General features: G+C 44.0%; 1 protein-coding gene across 1 annotated transcript in view; it reads left to right on the plus strand.

Moving 5' to 3' along the window:
• NAP1L4 (nucleosome assembly protein 1 like 4) overlaps window positions 1–21,137 on the plus strand; it is a 481,814-nt gene that overhangs the window by 401,714 nt on the left and 58,963 nt on the right.

Below are 21,137 nucleotides of genomic sequence, written 5' to 3' on the forward strand. Positions count from 1 at the left end.
TCTTTATAATAATTCCAATTAACACACACTGATATGAATTAAGGTTTAGCTGCATAATGAGTAATAGTACTAGCTCTTTTTGTTATCATCCCTGCAAAGTATATATTGCAAAATTAGAGTATGATTTGTTCATCAGGGTGAGGTGCTGTTCACCTTGGTCTTAAATATTACAGAACATATCATACCTTGACTTGAAACATGATTGTCTTCCACCTGGAAGATTTTATACATCTCATTATCCTTCTTGCTGACCATTTCTTTTAAATTTTTTCCCATTTAGGTGTAATTTTTGTCTGTTTATCATTCATACATTTCTAGGTAAGGTGGAATTCCATTCATAACTACATTAAGAACTCCCAGTTTTGTTTTCCATGCAGTGTAGTATATTTATTTTTAATGTGCTCTTCCAGAGTGTGTGTATAGTACAAAAAATGATTCTCTAGGGTGAGGGAAGTTAATGCCACTGTGCATTAGTCAAATTGGTAGCTTTTGTAGTAAATCTATATTCAGTTAAATGTCTTTTCCTCCACCACCCCCCATCCCCCTCTATTGGACACACATGGCAGTGGGCACACAAAGGGGATGAATTTTTGAACTTGTGAAACACTACAGCTTATGTTGTTGAAGCTTCAGCCGTGGCTGCTGTCTTATTTGTGCATCTTTCATATGCATTCAGAATTCACTCATCTTTAGGAAAAACTGTCTGAAATGGAGAGTATATCTCACATTTACTTACCTCGTGTTTTGATAGGGATTGTCTGTGTTCTAGAAATTCTCAAGGAGATAATAGCTGAATTTGAAAAGGTATAGAGAAGGGTGACAAAATGATAAGGGGATAGAATGGTTCCCCTGTGAGGAAAGGCTTATGAGGTTAGGGCTCTAAAGCTTAAAGAGGAGATGGCTATTGGGAGGGTATGATAGAGAGTTGCACAGGTAGATGTACATTTGGAAAGAGTACATTCACAAGAACTAGGGGACATGGTTAAAAGATATAAAACAGAGAGTAGGGTTAAATGGTCAGTATTCTCAATGGATAAGGGTAGATAGTGGGGTTCCCCTGGAGTCTGTTCTGGGACCGCTGCTTTTTAACATAATTTATAAATGATCTAGAGATGGGAGTAACTAGTGAGTTAATAAAATTTGCTGACGACACAAAGTTATCCAAAGTAGTTATTAAATCGCAAGAGGATTGTGAAAAATTACAAGAGGACCTAAATGGTAGATGAAGTTTAATGTGAGCAAGTGCAAAGTGATGCATGTGGGAAAGAGGAACCCGAATTATAGCTGCGTAATGCAAGGTTCCACATTAGAAATCACCGATCAGGAAAGGGATCTAGGTGTCATCGTTGATGATATGTTGAAACCCTCTGCTCAGTGTGCGGTAGTGGCTAAGAGAGCAAATAGAATGTTAGGTATTATTAGGAAAGGAATGGAAAACAAAAATGAGGACATTATTATGCCTTTGAATTGCTCCATGGTGCAACCACACCTCGAATATTGTGTTCAGTTCTGGTCACTGCATCTTAAAAAAGATATAGTGGAATTAGAAAGGGTACAGAGAAGGGCAACAAAGATGATAAAGGAGATGAGAACTTCCCTATGAGGAAAGGCTAAAGTGGCTAGGGCTCTTCAGCTTGGAGAAAAGATGGCTGAGAGGAGATATGATAGAGGGCTATAAAATAATGAAATAGGACTAGGGGGCACAAAGCTACAAAATAGTAAATTTAAAATGAATCGGAGAAAATATTTCTTCACTCAAAGTGTAATTAAACTCTGGCATTCGTTGCCAGAGAATGTAGTAAAAGCAGTTACCTTAGTGGAATTTTAAAAGGTTTTTGCATGGCTTCCAAAATAAAAAGTCCATAGACCATTATTAAATTGGACGGGGAAAATCCACTGCTTATTTCTAGGATAGAGATCTTGCCAGGTACTTGTGACCTGGATTGGCAATTGTTAGAAACAGGATGCTGGGCTTGATGGACCTTCGATCTGTCCCAGTATGGCAATACTTGTGTACTAATGCAATTACTAAGTAGTACATTTAGAACAAATTGGAGAAAATATATATTCACTCAACATATAATTAATCTCTGGAATTTTTTGCTAGAGAATGTGATAAAAGCCATTAGCATAACAGGGTTTAAAAAAAGATTTGGACAAGTTCCTGGAAGAAAAGTCCATAAATGATTATTAAGTGGACTTGGGAAGAAATCCACTGCTTATTCTTTCCTGAGTAAGCAGCATAGAATCTGTGTACTATTTTGGAATACTGCCAAGTATCCCTTGTTTTCTGAATTGGCAACTGTTGCAAGTAGGATTCTGGACTTGATGGACCTTTGGTCTATCCTAGTATGGCAATTATGGTAGCAATAATAAAAGACTTTTTTGATCCGTTTTCACATGTCCTTTCAGTTTTAGCTGGTGCCTGTCGGTCTCTCCATACAGGTGTAAACAAATGGGTTACCTCTTACTTTGTTTTTCTTGCAGGGATACAGTACTAGATTGATCTTTTAACACTAGAGCCTGTCTTCCATAAATAACTCAGAGAATCAGTACTGCTCAAATATTGCTAAAACTTATAATATGACCAAGAACAATATAAACCAGCTCTTAGAAAGCAGGGGACAATAGATCTTATTGTAAATTTTGCAAACACTGATGCTATCTTAAAAACATCTTGAAACTCTATAATGAATTCCCTTTATAGTCGAAAAATACAGATGGTTAAAAGCAAGGACCAAATATTAAAACCAAGATCCCCAGAACTCTCGAGCGTAAGTCATAAATGGAATTCCTTAAAAAAAAATTAAAAAAAATTAAACACAAGCAAATGCCTCCTGCTAAAAAATCCCTGTGGAAGTCACATTAGTATGTGCTTGCAGGAATCGGTAGTAGCTACTTTTGCTGTGAGCTCCCATTTAAAATCAGTGTTCCTGATAAAAACTTGTGCAGATTGGGACCAATAAGTTTGAACAACAAAACTTCATTGAACAATACCCATAAAGGCTTTTAAAAAAAGCCTTTTTAGATTTATTCTTAAAAGGGCCCTTTTAAAAAAAAAAAAAAAAAAGAGGGGGAACGCCATCCTTTTAGGATAATTTTTTTTTAAAAAGGGGGGGACAGGACACCATCCTTTTAGGATAAATTAAGAACCATCAAAAGCCAGAGCTATATAAAAAGATTAACAAATGGGGAAAACATTCTAGTGTGGCTCATAGAATTCTAGTGCGTCTCTTGAATTAAAGGCGATAGGTGAAAGGATGCCTTATTTATGAGGAAATGAGGACAATTTGGGGAGATTATTGTGGTAGTAATTGGAAGTATTAAAATAATGCGGGGGATACTTGGGGGAAGGAGTAGAATATTGGGTAAAGGCAGTTTGAAAGGAGCAGTTCCCTGATTACTGTGTTTCATTATATTTGTTTCTGTTCTGTGAAGCTTATTCCTCTGAAACCCTTGTCCAATCTGGCTCTGTATGTCTTTACTGCATTCCAAATTTGATCCCAGTCATTACATTTTTGGGGAATTATTTTGCCCCCAGACACAGACATTCTCAGCCAGTAATATATAATTTTTTTCCAACTTCCATTGATTTAGAAAGAATAAAAATGAACGATGAAAAAAAGCTGTTACATAAAAAGCTATTAAAATGAATGATCAGTTTAAAAAAAAAAGTATAAAAATGACTTGACAAATAAAATACCCAATAAACAATAGCCAAAATGAGCACTGATATAAGGAGCATACAAAAAACTTAGTACATTTTCACATCAGTGGTACACCCCCCCCCCCCCCCCCCCCCCCCCCCCCCAAAGTCTAAGAACTCATAACTGTAAAACCTGAACTGAAAGAACACGTGCAGGTCCGTCTCCTGATTCAGACTATTGGGTTTCACTAAATTCACCTGAAAAATCCATGTTTTGTTCCTCCTTTAATAACGCCTTATCTTGCCAGGAGAGGGATACCATCCACAGAACACACACCTCAATTTTTCAAACTTACAATTCTTAATCTTACAGTACTGAATCAGTGGTGCCTAGAAGACTTTATTTGATAGTGTATGCACACTGAGTCTGGCTTCCTCTTACTTTTCCACGTATACTAAATAGCATGTACATAGGGTAACTTACGACATAAACAGTGTTGCAGTTGGAAAAGTCTTAATTTAAAATCACCTGTTATCCCAGGTCATGCAGAAACATGAATCTGAATCATTTGATCACAAAAAGAACATTTGCTACATCTGGAATGACCCATTTTTTTAAGGCAGGAGAGGACACCGGAGCAAAAAAAAAAAATAATAATCCTCAGACTCCTTTTAAAGACAGGAGAGTGAGAACCACAAACCCTAGTCAGGCAGAGAGGAGGGGTTGAAAGGGGAGGAAGGAAGGGACCTGGCACCACCAGGTGTGCACCCAAGTCCCAGGACCAGGACACCTCAGATCCCAGAAGCTCAACTAGACCTAGGGGACCAGGCCAGGAGCCAATCAATCCAGAGCTACACAGATAATGACCATCCACCTGCTAGATAGAGACCTTTGCTTCCCGGGGAGGGCTGATAAGACCAGTTTCTTTTCAGGTTTTCTCCCTGGTGTGTGTCGGTGTTTCCTCAGGATTGTCTTAATATTTGCTATGCACAAAACTCTAATTGCACACATTGCCTTGGATTTATTAGTCATCTTACTTTCTAGTATTACCTCCTTGGTAGAGTCTCTAGCACTATGATATTCTCTTTCTGTACATGCACTCAGTTAATCTCAAATCTGTTTCTTATACCCATAGCTTGTCTTTCATATTCTCCTTTGGTGGGACTCGGGAAGAAATCCACTGCTTATTCCTTCCTGAGTAAGCAGCATAGAATCTGTGTACTATGGCAGTTAAACTGTGAAGTGCAAGATACCATGTGATGTTGCGCTGGTGAGTGGACATAAGTGAGATGAGTTCCTGGGCCTTGATCCCCGAACTCCCTTCTTGTAAAGCTATCTTCACTGAAATTTATCCCAGAGCGGTCTGCTGAGCGATACGTCAACGCCCAACTCTCTGAGGGTGAGTGTCTGAAGATATATGGCATCTAAACCCCAGAGACGGCAACAAGAGAAATTGCGGCAGTCAGACGTGAGCAAGATGATGGAAGGGGACAGTCCTGGCCCTTGACAGTAGGCTCGACCTGGGTGGCAGAAATAGTCTCAGAGATGACCCACACTGTAGAATCCTCGCTAGACAAGAAACTGCAAAATAGCACAGACAAATTAGACATTCTAGATGGATGGATGGAGTCGATATGAGGAGAGTTTTCCGCTCACTGCCAACGAGTATCAGACCTGGAAGACCAAGTGTAACAAATGACTACAGCGAATGCTACCTTGCAATCTAGGCTGTTGGACCTGGAGAACAAGCTGGATAATATCGAAAATAGATCCAACTAAGAAAATCTCAGGTTGGTTGGCTTAACGGAGTCCCATTACAGATGCTCTGAGGTTTTCTGGAAACTTAGTTGGTTAACACGTTGCATCTTCATTCCGAGGCAGGTCCCCTGTGTATAGAAAGAGTACACTGGTTGGGTCCCCGACGACAGCCTGATGCCAGACCCAGGGTAGTGATATTCAAACTGCTATACTGTATACATAAAACTGAAGTACTGCGGGCCATTAGATCTTGTGGGCCCCTTAACTTTGAAAATAAGACTATATTATGCTTTCAAGACTTCTTATTCGGGGTATCATTTGAGGAAGACCTATACGCCAGTTTGCTCGGACCTACATCAACGTCGCATCCAGTTTGCTCTTTTATATCTAGCCTGCTTAAGTGTTCATGGATGGCAAATCTCATTTTTTTGATATGCCAGAGGCAACGAGGGACTTCTGAGGCAGCTACCATCTTCTTCAAGGGATCCCTTCGGCTGATGGGAGAATACTGTCGATGGTTATCCACAGATACCATTTCGATTACAGGAAAATTGGAAATTGAAAGATCACTGACATGCAAGGCATGCTGGTTTCATCTGCCCTTGACCTTATGACCTTGTATTACTTTTTGTTGTTATTTTCCCTATTCCCCCTCCCTCTTCCCCCCCCCCCCCCCCCAAAGGACCACCTTCACATTATAGACCATAGGGTGGGGTGTGGCACTCTGAGATCCTCATTCTACTTCTGCAACTATTAGACCCAGGGCCGTGCCAACCCGGTAAGCGGGGTAAGCACCGCAGGGGGGCTCCTGCCTTCAAGGGCACCACGCCGGCCGAGTGTTGTATTAAAAATTTAAAAAATAAACCTTACTACTGTACCGCATCGGCGCCTATGCACGTGCGCTGCTGCCTTCCCGCACGCAGCACTCGGCTCTTTGGCACCGCCCCCAGCTCTTCCACGCCCTTGGAGCATCGCTCGCGGATAAGGAGCACATTGCCAGGCAGGTCCGAGTCTCCGACCGTCCGTGAGGTCCGCCATTGAGTTATTTGGACCGCAGGAGGACCGGGTGTTGCCGACGCCGTTGGAGTGCTGAGAGGAGAGCCGCTGCTTGGATCCACATATTTATTTTGTTTTTTGCTGACATTGGTAAGACATCTTAAATTTCTTTTCATCTTTTGAAACCTTGTAACTTTAGGATGGTGGTTCAAAGTTTAGTTTTGCCTTGTTTTGATTACTGCAATGGGCCTACTTATGGGGATAAAGAAAAAGTGCATTTGAAGGCCCTGCAGGAAGCCCAAAATGCGGTAGCTAGGGTTTTGAGTGGCAGAAATCGATTTGCTCATGTTTACACCAGTGTTAAAGGGACTATTGGCTACCAATTGAATATAGAATACAATTTAAAGTTATTTCTACAGTTTTTAAAATTGTAACTGGTCAAGCTTCAAAGATCTTGGCTTCCAAATTGCCCAGGGACATTAATAACACCATAACGTCGATGTGTGCCTATGACCAGCATTGAGAAAAACAACCAGTACAACAAAATTTGGAAGAAGAAAGGAAAGAGAAGGCAAGGAAATTTCTGGGGGGGGGGGGGGGGAAGAGAACATAGCTAGAATCAGGGAGGAAGGAGGGGAGTCTACAAGGGCACAGGAAAGGAAAATAAGCAAGCTGATGGAACAGAAAGGCAAAGAGGCAGACAGGAAAAAAGCAAAGTGAGCCATTACCCCCCCCCCCCCCCCCCTCCCCAAATAAAAGATGGCAAAATAAGTACAAAAAGCTTTACAAAAAAATGTTCTCTGGCTGCTAAAAATTCTTGACTGGCACCAACTAAAGTTCATTTAAATGTCATGCAAGCAAAAAACTTCATTGTTTCTTAAATTGAAAAGGTAGCTATGTTGAAATTGTAAAGCTGTGCTATTCTAGATCTGTAAAGGGACCAGTGCTGTATTGTACTGATCTACAAATGGGGATGACGAGTGAGGTAATTAAATTTACAGATGACACAAAACAATTCAAAGCTGTTAAAATGCATGCGGATTGTAAAAAATTGCAGGAAGACCTTAGGAAATTGGAAGACTGGGAATCCTAATAGCAGATGAGATTTAATGTTGGCAAGTGCAAAGTGATACACATTGGGAAGAATGCCAATCCCACCAACAGCCAGCCCGCACGCTACCTGTGAGAACGACGGAACCAGCAAACGACTGCCAGTGACAGACACCCCGCCTGCTGCCCGTGAAACAGGGCTAACCTGCCAGCCTGCCCTGCGCTCTGAACATCCATCAGAACAGCACAAGAGGTAAGAGGAAACCCGACGCCCACACCATCCGCTACAACACAACAACCAGACGTCAAAAACAACCCCACTACCCTTACCCCTGCCCGCACCCTTATAATTACGCCCCCCTTTGTCACTTTCACACACATACACACACGATCTCTGTCTGTGAGACACACACACTCTCCCGCACCCTCACAATTACTCCCCCCTTTGTCACTTTCATACACACACACGATCTTTGTCTGTGAGACACACACACTCTGTGTTATACAGACACATTCATGCTGCAAACTGACAATGTTTTTTGTTGTTGTTGGTTTGTTTTTAGTATAAAAGTCAAAGAGCTTTTGAGTGTTCACACAAACTGCTCGTGGTTGTGATGGCAACTAAAAAACTGTCAGGTTGGCAAAACAGAAAAAGAAAAGCAGCAAAAGAAGAAGCCATCCAGAGGCAAACAGGAGCAATATATAGCTTTGTCAAACGATTAAAAGTGACTGGTGAGTACTCTCAGGAGGAGGAGGAAGACCCCCAACCAGGTGCAACTACCTCTGGATCAAGCCCATCAAAGAAAGTCATTGTCAACCAACAATCAGAAGATTCCAGTTCATTTACTCTCACTGATGATGATGATTGTTCGAAGGGAGCAGCAATGAACATGGAAATGCAAAGTGGGCCGCCATGCATTTTAGATACCTTTGAGGAAGAACAGCTTAAGCTTCATCAACTTCAGATTCATTGGCACTTGAGCTATCTGATCCAGCAAAATGGCCAAAACTCACTGACAAAATAAGAATTATTCTCACAGAATCAGGACCTGTTCAAAAGAAAGGCATTTTGTATCCCGCAAACTCTAGTGGACGCAAGTTCAGCGATATATACTACAACCGAAAAATGGAAAATGGTGAACTACTGCCAAGACCATGATTACTGTACTCAGTTTCCACAGATCACGTGTTCTGTTTCTGCTGCAAACTGTTTTCACCAACAGATCCAAGTGAATCATCCAGTAGTTTTATATCGACTGGCTACAACAACTGGAGGAGTATATCCAAAGCAGTGCATACATATGAAGCATTCAAAAATGTGGATCGACTTCAGAAAGGATCTGAAAAACAAAACTACATTTGATTCACAGCATCAAAGGCTGTATGAGCTAGAAAAAAAAACATTGGTCAGATGTAATTGAAAGGCTCATCGAAATAATCAAATTTCTTGGATCTCAATGGCTGGCTCTACAAGGCTCATCTGAAAAGCTTTTTGAAAGAAATAACGGCAACTTTCTTAAACTGGTTGAACTGTTTGGAAAGTTTGATTTTGTCATGGCAACACATATAAGGAGGGCTATAAAACAGGAATCCAAAATCCATTATTTGAGCAATCGCATACAAAATGAAATTATTACGCTTTTGGGCAATGGCATCACTGAGAAGATCTTATCTGAAATCAAGACAGCAAAGTGGCTGATTTTAAACATGAACCCTCACGCTTTCTACATTCCATGTGGAGCTCACAGCCTGAACTTAGTTGTAAATGATGCTGCCAAAGTGAATCATGAGACCATTGGCTTCTTTGGAACAGTTCAAGAGTTATATAAGTTTTTCTCGTCATCAACGAAGCGCTGGGCAGTTCTCAGGAAGCACGTTCCCTCTCTGACATTGAAACCTCTTTCAGAAACTCGTTGGGAAAGTCGCATAGATGCTGTGCAGCCACTCAGGCACAAAATTGGAGAAATCTATGATGCTCTGTATGAGATTCTTAGTGATAAGAAATATGACAATGGATCAAAAAATGAAGCGCATATTTTGAGCACCAAGTTGAAGGATTTCCAGTTCTTGTGTACCCCTCATCCTGTGGCATGACCTGTGAATCATATCAATCCAGTCAGTAAGATTCTTCAGAGTAAAAGTGAAAATGTTGCAACTGCTTTGACAGCCGACGACAACTTAAAAACGTTTTATTTCTAACTACCGTACCGATTCCAGTTATGAGTCATTGCTTCAAACTGCTCGGCAAATTTGTCATGACATTGAGGGGGAACCAGAGTTCAAAGCCACTGCTCAAATCTGTGGGAGGAAAAAGACTACACAGTTCCAGTATGAACAAGAAGATGAATCGCCTCAATCACCTGAGAATAAATTTCGTGTAAATTTTTTTCTTTACAATTTTGGATGTTGCAATGACTTCCCTCAGTGAAAGATTTGATCAGTTACAACAACACTACAATCAATTCAAATTGCTGTGCAACATAAATAAACTTGCCGAAACTGATCATGAACAGCTCCAACAGTATTGCAGTGATTTGCAACTTCATTTATCAGATGGTGATAATAAGGACATCAATGGAACTGAACTGTATGATGAACTATGTGCCTTTAAAGATCTGTTTAGACCGAATTGTGCCATTTTCATAATCCTTTTGAAACTCTAAAATTTGTTCTATCAAATAGCCTCCCATTCCCAAATGTGAGCATCATTCTAAGAATATTGCTGACAATTCCTGTCAGTGTGGCAAGTGGTGAGCGATTATTTTCACGGTTAAAAATCATAAAAAATTATTTGCGATCAAGTATAGAAAATATTTTCTACCGCATGTTTTGGACCCGCATCAAAAATGGAATTACCACTTGGGGTATGCGGTAGCCGGGCGGTAGTTCCAATTTGACGCATGTTGAATGCGCATAGGCGCCTACGTGCCTTAGTAAAAGGCCCCTTAATGTTGCTGGATTTAAAGGTTTGGACAAGTTCCTGGAGGCAAAGTCCATAAGCCATTGTTAAGGTAGATTTGGAGTAAGCAGCATAGAATGTAGCTACTTTTTATGATTTTATCAGGTACTTGTGACCTTAACTGGCTACTGTTGGAAAGAAGGATACTGGGTTTGATGGAACTTTGGTCTGAACTAGAATGGCAACTCTTATAGGTCTTGTACCTCTCCAGAAGACTTCCTGTATCTCCTATTTTTCCGACAAATTTCAGTATCGCCTACAAAAGCAAGGATTGAAGTTACAGATGCTACAATAAGGGCTGAATTCTTGGACAAGCCAGAGCTGGAACGGGGTCTGAAATCCATAGTAGTTTGCTCCTTTTGAAAGATATGCTGCATTCTTTGTGTTACTGACTCTGTCCGTTACCTGTTTTCTATCACTTTTCTTTCCTGTCGTAGATGGTAGTTCTTTTCCATCTGCTTTTATTTCTGGTTAGTTTGTAAACTGCTTTGATCAGTTTTTAGAGAGGCAGTTTGTCCAGAGCATCAAAAAGCCCACCACTTCTTGCAGTGGACTTATGACAAACAGGATCCTGTAATCTACTGGATTCCATGCGCCTTTCATTTAAGAGGGATTTCATTTCCCCATCATCAGGCTGACCAACCACCTCTTACATCATCCCACGTTTTGATAATGTAGTGCTAAATCCTTTCTTTGCCTGAAAATAAGAATCAGAGTTATGCCTAATGAAAGCAGTAGGTTGGGAAGTGTGAGGAAGGTAATTTATAGAACTGTCCACACCAGAATTCAAGGACAGAGTTCATCCAGCAATGAAATGACACGTGTCCCATGCCCCACAGCTTTCACTTCCTCTTCATTAAGGAGAGAAATCCACACCCACATGCACTGCTTCAACTGCTTATTCACTACTGAGAAAAAATGTCTCTATTCTACATTAGAAAATTCAATTTCGTAGTTTAATAGGTCAATTTTTCTCTAACGCTTTTTTTTTTAACCTGTGTTTTTAAAAATGCAGGAAAGAATATCTGCCCAAAAGCAACACTCTAAACTATCAGTTAGTGATGGTTAATAATATATCTGTATGTATCAGGGGCGTAGCCACGGGTGGGCCTGGGTGGGCCCAGGCCCACCCATTTCCACCCAAGGCCCACCCAAAAATAATGGATCAAAACCGCCATCGCAACCGCAGCTTCACTTGAGTCTTCTTTTCTCTTTCCCCTCCCTCACCCCTGCAGTAAGCAATAGCATCCGGTTTAAATTAAGGGCGGGGCAAGAAGTGATTCGCTGAGCACTCCAGAGCCTTCCCTCTGCCACGATCTGCCCTCTGGGAAACAGGAAGTTGCGCTGAAGAGAGCTGATCATGGCAGGGAAAGCTCTGGAGCAGGTCTCTTCATCTGTGATCAGCGATAGTGAGGGAGGAAAATGGAGTGAGTGGCTGTACCTGTAGGGTGGGAGAGGGACAGGCTGGGAGACAGTGGCTTCACCTGCGTGGGGGTGGGAGGTGGGGGGGGGGGCTTGAGGCATAGGGAAGGGATTGGAGAGAGGTTCTGGACCTTCAAAAGGGGGGGGGGGTTGGCTGGAGAAAAGGGAGAGAGATTCTGGACCTGCAAAAGGGGGGAGATGGCTGGCTGAAGGGAAGGGAGAGAGGTTTGGGACCTGCAAGGGGAGAGGTTGCTGCTTGGAGGGTAGGGAGAGAGTTTTGGATCTGCAAAGGGGGGTGGTGGCTAGCTGGAAGGAAGGGAAGTTCTGGACCTGCAATGGGGGGTGGCTGGAGGCAAGGGAGAGAGATGCTGGACCTGAAAGGGGGGGAGGAAGATGGAGGGAAGGATGAGAGGTGCTGGACCTGCAAGGGAGAGAGGCTGGGGGCTGGAGGAAAGGAAGAGAGTTGTTAGACCTGCAAGGGGGGCAGGCTAGAAGGAAGGGAGAGAGGTGCTGGACCTGTGGGGAGGGGGCTAGAGGCTGGAGGGAAGGCCTGCAGGGGAGGCTTGAGGGAAGGGAGAGAGGTGCTGTACCAGGAGGAGAGATTAGAGGGAAGGGAGAGAGATGGCAGATCAAGGGGATGAAGGAAGAGGGAGACAAATTGTTTAACCCACAGTGGGAGAAAGAGCCAAAAGCTGGAAGAGAGAAGCAGAGTAGCTGGATAGGTGGGATCGGAGAGCAGAGAGAGACATTGGTGTGAGTGAGGAAGAAAGGGGAGATACAGAAACAGACGTAAGATGCTGTATTGGAATAACATATGAACACAGAGGGGTAATGCCTGACAGAGAGGGGGGAATGTGAGAATAGAGAGGCTATGCTGGACACTTGGAGGGAGGGGTATATGGTCACAGGGGAGAGATACTAGACATAGGGGACAATAGGAACTCAAAAGGGAGATACTGGGCATGTGAGGGCATAGGGACACAAGGGGGTGATGTTGGACACAGGGGTAGGGGATAGAAGGGTGGTGATGGATGCAGGAATTTGAACATACTGGAGATACTGGACAAGGAACTATAGGGACACAGAGATGGGAGATGGATGGTGGACATGGAGAGAGAAGAAATGACAAATAGACAGGAGACCCTGGTAAGTGAATTAAGACAGAAGAAAGCAAAAACCAGAGACTAGAACCAAGCTGATTTGAAAAATAAAATAACCAGACATCAAAAGGTAGAAAAAAATCATTTTTTTTCAATTTTGTGATTAAAATGTGTCACATTTGAAATGTATATCTTGCCAGAGCTGGTGTTAGACATGGCTGGAGCCCAGGCCATAAATTTGGGAGGGAACCCCAAAGCCCATCACCAGACTGCACTGCCTTCAGCTTCCATCATGCTTGTGGCTCGCTCTGGCCAGGCCGCCAGGGGACCAAGAGCAATTGCTCTAGTTGTACTCCAACACTATCCCTGGCACGTACTATGTTTATATTTTGCACAGGAGGAAATGCATTTCTTTCTGTATCTCTGGTATTGTATTACATGCAAGTTTTGGCTTTTTGGGTTTTTGGTTTTATTTATGTTTATACATTTTAGTCAATTATTCTATATTTGGCATTTTTATTCCATGTGTGTGATCGAGGTATTCTGTTAGCATGAATTTTCTTGTGTAGCCTTCTGTGGTAAGTTTGGTTTGTTTAGTTTTCCCAATAGATGTATTGATATTTTACGGCCCCACTGTAATATGTAGGGCAATGCCTTTTTCATAGATAGGATCCTTGGAAGTTAGTGCTGGCATTGTAGATTTGCATTAGGTTATGAGTGACATTTTGTTTTAAAGATTGTTTAATTTACTATATGGTGGCTGTTGAGATTACGGTGAGTTTTATGGGGAAATGTCCTAACTCTGCTCTGTACCCATTGGGGAGGGACAGGGGGTTCTGTGGATGCAGAATTTATTTGCCTTTAATACTAGACTATACTTTCTGGGATCATTTCTATAGCGTGTAACTGGAAAGATATGTTGAAAAGTGTTTGGTCTTGCTATACAGGCTAAGTATGTGTGTTAGGGACCCGAGGCTCAATGGAGGCGGAAGAGTGCAATCTCTTGTACTTCCCCCTGAAGCCTGCACTGCTACCCTTATTGAAGTTATTGGGAGTGGAGTAGAGCTGGAGCATGGGGTGGGGTATCAGGTGGCAAGTTTTTCAATTTCAAAAAAGTTGGCAACCCTGGTGCCCACCCATCTGACTTGTTGGCCCACCCAAAAATTGCTTTCTGGCTACGCCACTGGTATGTATAAATATATTAAATCTAGATAGCTTTCTGGACTGCTATGTAGGGTATGTGGAATAGGCCCTTATAGTATTTCTGACCACTGGTTGTTATCTAAGACTCTTTTTACTCAGGTTCAGGATGCTGGAATAGGCCCTTATAGTGTTTCTGACCATGCTCTGATTTGGTGCTCTGTGTCAATAGGCTCCTGGGCGATTCCTTACTTATTTATACTGGGACATGGAATTCCATGAGTATTTATCACACCAATGGTCGGAATATCAGATCACGAATGCATTACATCGAGATGACCCGTTGCTTTACTGGGAGGCTGCTAAGGCGTTATTCAGAAGCTCCATAATAGCCTATACTAGCTTTAAAAGGAAAACAAGGGATAGGGAGATTCTTCGTCTGGAACATCAGGTACAGGAGGCATGCAGAAAGTTTGATCACAGGCCCACTTCCCAACTAAAGACACATTTGATGGCCATGCAGGCCGACCTTAATGAGCTCCTCCATGCCCATATGGTTAAATCACTTTATTATAATAAATATCAACTCTTCCTGCATGGCAGTAAGCAAGGGAAATAGTTAGCCAATCTTGTTCGGCAAAAATAGTGTTCAAGGATGATCATGAAGATAGATAGGGGAGGAGGGAATTTTGTACGTACAGATAGAGATAGCAGAGGTTTTCTGAGCATACTGTGAACAACTTTATGCCCCCCCCCCCCCCCCCCATCCAGGGATGATCTGGAAAATGAGGCCTATTTGGAGGGTCGGACATTACCTATTCTAACTGCTTATTCCCGAGCTATGCTTAATGCACCAGTCACTGAGGATGAAATGGCCCAGGTTATTCAGCAAAGGGCTCTTTATGAGGACATGGGACTAGACAGATTCTGCCTTGAATTCTACAAGATCTTAAACTGATTACACCCACATTGCAAAATTTGTTTAATAGATTTGTGGAGACTGAAGAATTGTCTGATTCATTACACTCAGCAAAGATGGTGATGCTCTTGAAACCGGGACGGAATCCAGAGCAGATGACCTCATACCAGCCCATCTCTTTGTTGAACGTAGAGGTTAAATTATTTGCAAAAATCTTGGCTAATAGACTAGCACTAATATTGCCTTCTTTGGTGGATAAGAGCCAAAGCCAAGTAGGCTTTGTGAAACGGCACACGATTACTAGGAATATGCTCAAAATGTTGGCTTCTATGGAATGGGCGGAACGGTTAGCAACGCTTTCTCTGCTAATGTTTCGATGCAGAGAAGGCGTTCAACTGGGTCAGTTGGGACTTTTTATTTGCAACCCTGAGGGCATATGGTTTTGATGGGGGCTTTTTTTGGATGCAGTCCGGGTGCTCTGCAGGTCATCTAAGGCAGCCCTTTGGGTAAATGGGATATCCTTGGAGCCTTTTCCAATTTGGAGAGGAACCTGTCGGATTCCCACTGTTCCCGCTCCTTTTCATTTTATCCCTTGACCCACTTCTCCGCGAAATTTCAAGTAATTCCGATATACAAGGGTTACAGATTGGCACGCAGGAATTCAAATTATCTGCATTTGTGGATGATATTTGGTGCAGTTAGTTAACCCCTCCTCGTCTTCAACAACTCTAATGGATAGTTTTGCCGATTACGGAGACTTTTCTGGTTTTAATTTGAATTTTGTTAAGTCTCTGGCTCTATCCACACTACCTTCAGTGAGGCATACTTGGGAAAGGCCCTTTCCCTTTGAAGTGGGGTTGATAATGCAATTTCGCCCCTGGGCCTCATGAGGGATTATATATTTACAACATGTTTCGGCGGATGGGGGTCAGAGGCTTGGCTGGGAAACTTTACTTGCTACAGGGGTGGTAGAGCCAAGGGATCTGTTCGCGTATAGACAGGTGAGTCACTACATTGGGAACTTGAACCCATCAGAACCTGCGTTCTTGTTGAGAGATAGTTTGCTGAAGATTTTTGAGCCCTTTCAGGATGGGGGCACATCAGTTTCCTCCATACATAAAGCTCTGAGGACACTACTTTCGGTCCCAGACATGGTGGAACTCCTGACCCATTGAGGTTGGGACTTTGGGGGTGCCTCGGACTTGCTGATTCGCCGGATCAGCAAAGCGCTCATAAGGAAGGCTAAGAGGAGCTTCGAAAAAAAGATTGCGTTGGAGGCAAAAACATAGTAAAATTTTCTTTAGGTGTATTAAAAGCAGGAAGCTGGCAAAAGAATCGGTTGGACCGCTAGATGACCGAGGAGTAAAAGGGGGCGATCAGGGAAGACAAAGCCGTAGCGGAGAGATTAAGTGAATTCTTTGCTTCGGTCTTCACCGAGGAAGATTTGGGTGGGATACCGGTGCCAGAAATGGTATTCAAAGCTGATGAGTCGGAGAAACTTAATGAATTCTCTGTAAACCTGGAGGATGTAATGGGGCAAGTCTACAAACTGAATAGTAGCAAATCTCCTGGACCGGATGGTATTCATCCCAGAGTACTGATAGAACTGAAAAATGAACTTGCAGAGCTATTGTTAGTAATATGTAATTTATCCTTAAAATTGAGCGTGGTACCGGAAGATTGGAGGGTGGCCAATGTAACGCCGATTTTAAAAAAAAGGTTCCAGGGGAGATCCGGGAAATTATAGACCAGTGAGTCTGACATCGGTGCCGGGCAAAATGGTAGAGACTATTATAAAGAACAAAATTACAGAGCATATTCAAAAGCATGGATTAATGAGACAAAGTCAACATGGATTTAGTGAAGGGAAATTTTGCCTCACCAATCTACTACATTTCTTTGAAGGGGTGAACAAACATATGGATAAAGGTGAGCTGGTTGATATTGTGTTGATTTTCAGACGACGTTTGACAAAGTACCTCATGAAAGACTCCAGAGGAAATTGGAGAGTCATGGGATAGGAGGTAGTGTTCTATTGTGGATTAAAAACTGGTTAAAAGGTAGAAAACAGAGAGTAGGGTTAAATGGTCAGTATTCTCAATGAAGAAGGGTAGTTAGTGGAGTTCCCCATGGGTCTGTGCTGGGACAGGTGCTTTTTAACATATTTATAAATGACCTAGAGATGGGAGTAACTAGTGAGGCAATCGCGGGAGGATTGTGAAAAATTACAAGAGGACCTTACGAGACTGGGTTTTCTAAATGGCAGATGACGTTTAATGTGAGCAAGGGCAAAGTGATGCATGTGGGAAAGAGGAACCCAGATTATAGTTACGTCATGCAAGGTTCCATGTTAGGAGTCACAGACCAAGAAAGGGATCTGGGTATGGTCGTTGATGATACGTTGAAACCTTCTGCTCAGTGTGCTGCTGCGGCAAAGAAAGCAAATAGAATGTTAGGAATTATTAGGAAACGAATGGAAAACAAAAATGAGGATATTATAATGCCTTTGTGTTCAATTCTGGTCACCACATCTCAAAAAAGATGTAGTGGAATTAGAAAAGGTACAGAGAAGGGCGACGAAAATGATAAAGGAGATGGGACAACTTCCCTATGAGGAAAGGCTGGCTAGGGCTCTTCAGCTTGGAGAAAATGCGGCTGAGGGGAGATATGATAGAGGTCTATAAAATAATGAGTGGAGTTGAACGGGTAGATGTGAAGCGTGTGTTTACACTTTCCAAAAATACTAGGACTAGGGGGCATGCGATGAAGCTACAATGTAGTAAATTTAAAACGAATCTGAGAAATTTTTCTTAACTCAACGTGTAATTAAATTCTGGAATTTGTTGCCAGAGAGTGTGGTAAAGGTGGTTACCTTAGTGAAGTTTAACAAAGGATTGGACTGCTTCCTAAAGAAAAAGTCCATAGACCATTATTAAATGGACTTGGGAAAAATCCACTATTCTCCGAGAACAAGCAGGCTGCTTATTCTCACTTATGGGTGACGTCCACGGCAGCCCCAGGTCCGGAAAATCTTCCTAGCAACAAAGGTTACTAAAGCCTTCGGGTGCGCGCACCGCGCATGCGTGGCCATCTTCCCACTCGTAGCGCGAGAGTCCTGCATCAGTCTTCTTTTTTCCATGGTCAAGAGTGGCTGTTTATGGCGGTTCTGTGCCCCAGAAAAGAAGAGCCTTCATTTTTAGTCGGCTTTTTGCCGTTTTTTTCCTTCTTCATGAGCTGTTTAGTTTTTCTCAAAAAAAAAATAGAGTTTTTCCCTTAGTTTCTTTAGTTTTTTTGCCCTCAAGTTTCCTTTTGTCATCGTGTGCGTCCGCCCGTACGAGTTTTCTCCCATTTTTGTGCCCTTCCTTTGGCACCATCGCGAATTTTGATTTCGCCGCTGCTGTTTTTCCGTCAATGACATTGAGGCTCGCCAGCAGCTTCAAAAAGTGCACTTGGACCTATCTCAGTCACCGACCATCACGCATGGTATATCCAGTGCCTTGGGCCCGACTATCGCCCAGGCGCATGTAGGTTGTGTCTTAGCCTTAAAAAGCGGACACAAGCTCAACGGGAACACCTGTTTGGAGCTTTGCCCAGTACTTCGGCGTCGACGTCCACAGCGATACCGAGGTCGGCGGTGTCGATGTCGGCACCAGAGAGTGCATCGACCTCGGGAGCGCAGTTAATGGCTGTCCAGAGACCATCACATGCTGGCAGCAGTGAACCATCGAATGGGCACCGTCATTGGTCCCCTTCTCGTCACGGTACCGAGAGCTCCGGGGCGTCGAGGGAATCGGCCCCCGTGAAGCGTCGATGCCGGGAGGACCGCTCACCCTCTATACAACAGGTGTTGATGCACCGGTCTCCGGACAGCCCGGTACCACTTCCTCCTCAGCAGATTCTAGCCTCGACTCCTGTACCGGCACCACAGCTTTTCTCAACAGACACTCTTGACGAGCGCCTCAGTGCCATTCTTCCAGGGATCCTGGAAAGGCTGCTGCAACCGTCTGTTCCGGTACCGGAGGTGCTTGCGCCGACGGTACCGTAGATAGATGCAGTGGCTGGCTCCCCGCCTGTGGTGAGGCCCTTGACGTCTGTGTTGCTTGTGGCATCAGCATCGGCTTCCCCCCCCGGGTTGACTCGACGTCGATGGAGGGAGCTTCATTGCCGCTGGCACAGGAGTCAACTTCTCGACATCACCATCGAGGACATAGCTCCTCGGCATCGAGACGGGCTCGGCTTCGGACTGCAGTCAGAGAACTCCTGTCCGATACCAAAGGGGAGGCCTCGTGGGAGGCAGAGGAGGACCCAAGATATTTCTCTTCTGAGGAGTCTTGTGGCCTTCCCCTCTGATCCTACTCCTTCGCCAGAGAAAGCTTTCTCCCCCGGAGAGTTTGTCTTTCTCGTCCTTTGTCCAGGAAATGTCTACGGCCATTCCCTTCCCGGTGGTAACTGAGGATGAGCCCAGGGCTGAGATGTTCGAGGTCCTGGAGTATCCTTCGCCACCTAAGGAGTCATCCACTGTTCCTATACATAATGTCCTTAAGCAGACACTGTTGAGGAACTGGATGAAACCACTATCTAACCCCACCATTCCTAAGAAGGTTGAGTCCCAGTATAGGATTCACGGGGACCCAGAGTTGATGAAGGCCCAGTTGCCTCATGACTCGGGGTTGTGGATTCTGCTCTCAAGAAAGCCAAAAGTACGAGAGATTTCGCCTCAGCGCCCCTGGGACGGAAGGCTCGGACTTTGGACTCTTTTGAAAGGAAGGCCTACCAGTCAGCTATGCTCATCTCCAAACTCCAGTCCTACCAGCTCTACACGAGCATTCATTTGTGGAATAATGTGAAGCAACTGGCGGACCTGGTCGATCAGCTCCCTTCGGAGCAGGCTAGGCCTTTTCAGGGGGTGGTCAGGCAGCTGAAGGCGTCGTAAATTCCTGTCCAGAGGTACTTACGATTCTTTTGATGTGGCGTCCAGAGCCAGGGTATAGTGATGCGCAGACTCTCATGGCTGCGTGCCTCTGACCTCAATCGAGTCCATCAGCGGCTTGCAGATGCTCCTTGCCGGGGGGATAATATTTTCGGCGAGAAAGTCGCACAGGTGGTAGAGCAGCTCCACCAGCAGGAAACCGCATTCGACAAACTCTCCTATTGGGCGCCTTCAGCATCTACCTCATCAGGTAGACGTTTTTACAGGGGAAGAAGGAATGCTCCCTATGCTTACAATAAGCGTAGGTACAATCCACCTTCTCACCAGCCTGCTCAGGCTCAACCCCAGCGCGCTAGTTCACGTCAACAGCGTGCGCCTCGTCAGGCCCCTGCAGCGCCCCAGCAAAAGCAAGGGACGGGCTTTTGACTGGCTCCAGGCGGGCATAGCTGCAATAAAAGTGTCTGTACCGGACGATCTTCCGGTCGGGGGAGGTTAAAATTTTTTCACCAAAGGTGGCCTCTTGTAACCTCCGATCGGTGGGTTCTCCAAATAGTCCAGCAGGGATACTCCCTCAGTTTGATCTCCAAACCTCCAAATTGCCCACCGGGAGCTCAGTTCTTCAGCTTCCAGCACAGGCAGGTCCTTGCAGAGGAAGGCAAGAAGGGCTGGGATTCTATTCCAGATACTTCCTTGTGCAAAAGAAAACAGGGGGGATGCGTCCCATCCTAGACCTAAGGGCCCTGAACAAATATCTGATTTGAGAAAAGTTCAAGATGCTTTCCCTGGGCACCCTTCTTCCCATGATTCAGAAAAATGACTGGTTATGCTCCCTGGACTTGAAGGATGCTTGTATATACATCCCGATACTTCCAGCTCACAGGCAGTATCTTCGATTCCATCTGGAAACACGGCACTTTCAGTATTGTGTGCTGCCCTTTGGGCTCACCTCTGCGCCCCGGGTGTTTACAAAATGCCTGGTGGTCGTAGCAGCGTCGCTACGCAGACTGGGAGTGCCTGTGTTCCCTTATCTCGACGATTGGCTGGTGAAGAACACCTCGGAGGCAGGAGCTCTACAGTCCATGCAGATGACTCTCAAACTCTTGTTGCTACTGGGGTTTGTTATAAATTACCCAAAGTCCCATCTCATTCCAGTTCAACAACTAGAATTCATCGGAGTTCTGCTGGACTCTGACTGCTCGGGCCTATCTTCCCGCGG

This window comes from Microcaecilia unicolor, chromosome 4, assembly GCF_901765095.1.
Source record: "Microcaecilia unicolor chromosome 4, aMicUni1.1, whole genome shotgun sequence".
NCBI classification, from domain to species: domain Eukaryota; kingdom Metazoa; phylum Chordata; class Amphibia; order Gymnophiona; family Siphonopidae; genus Microcaecilia; species Microcaecilia unicolor.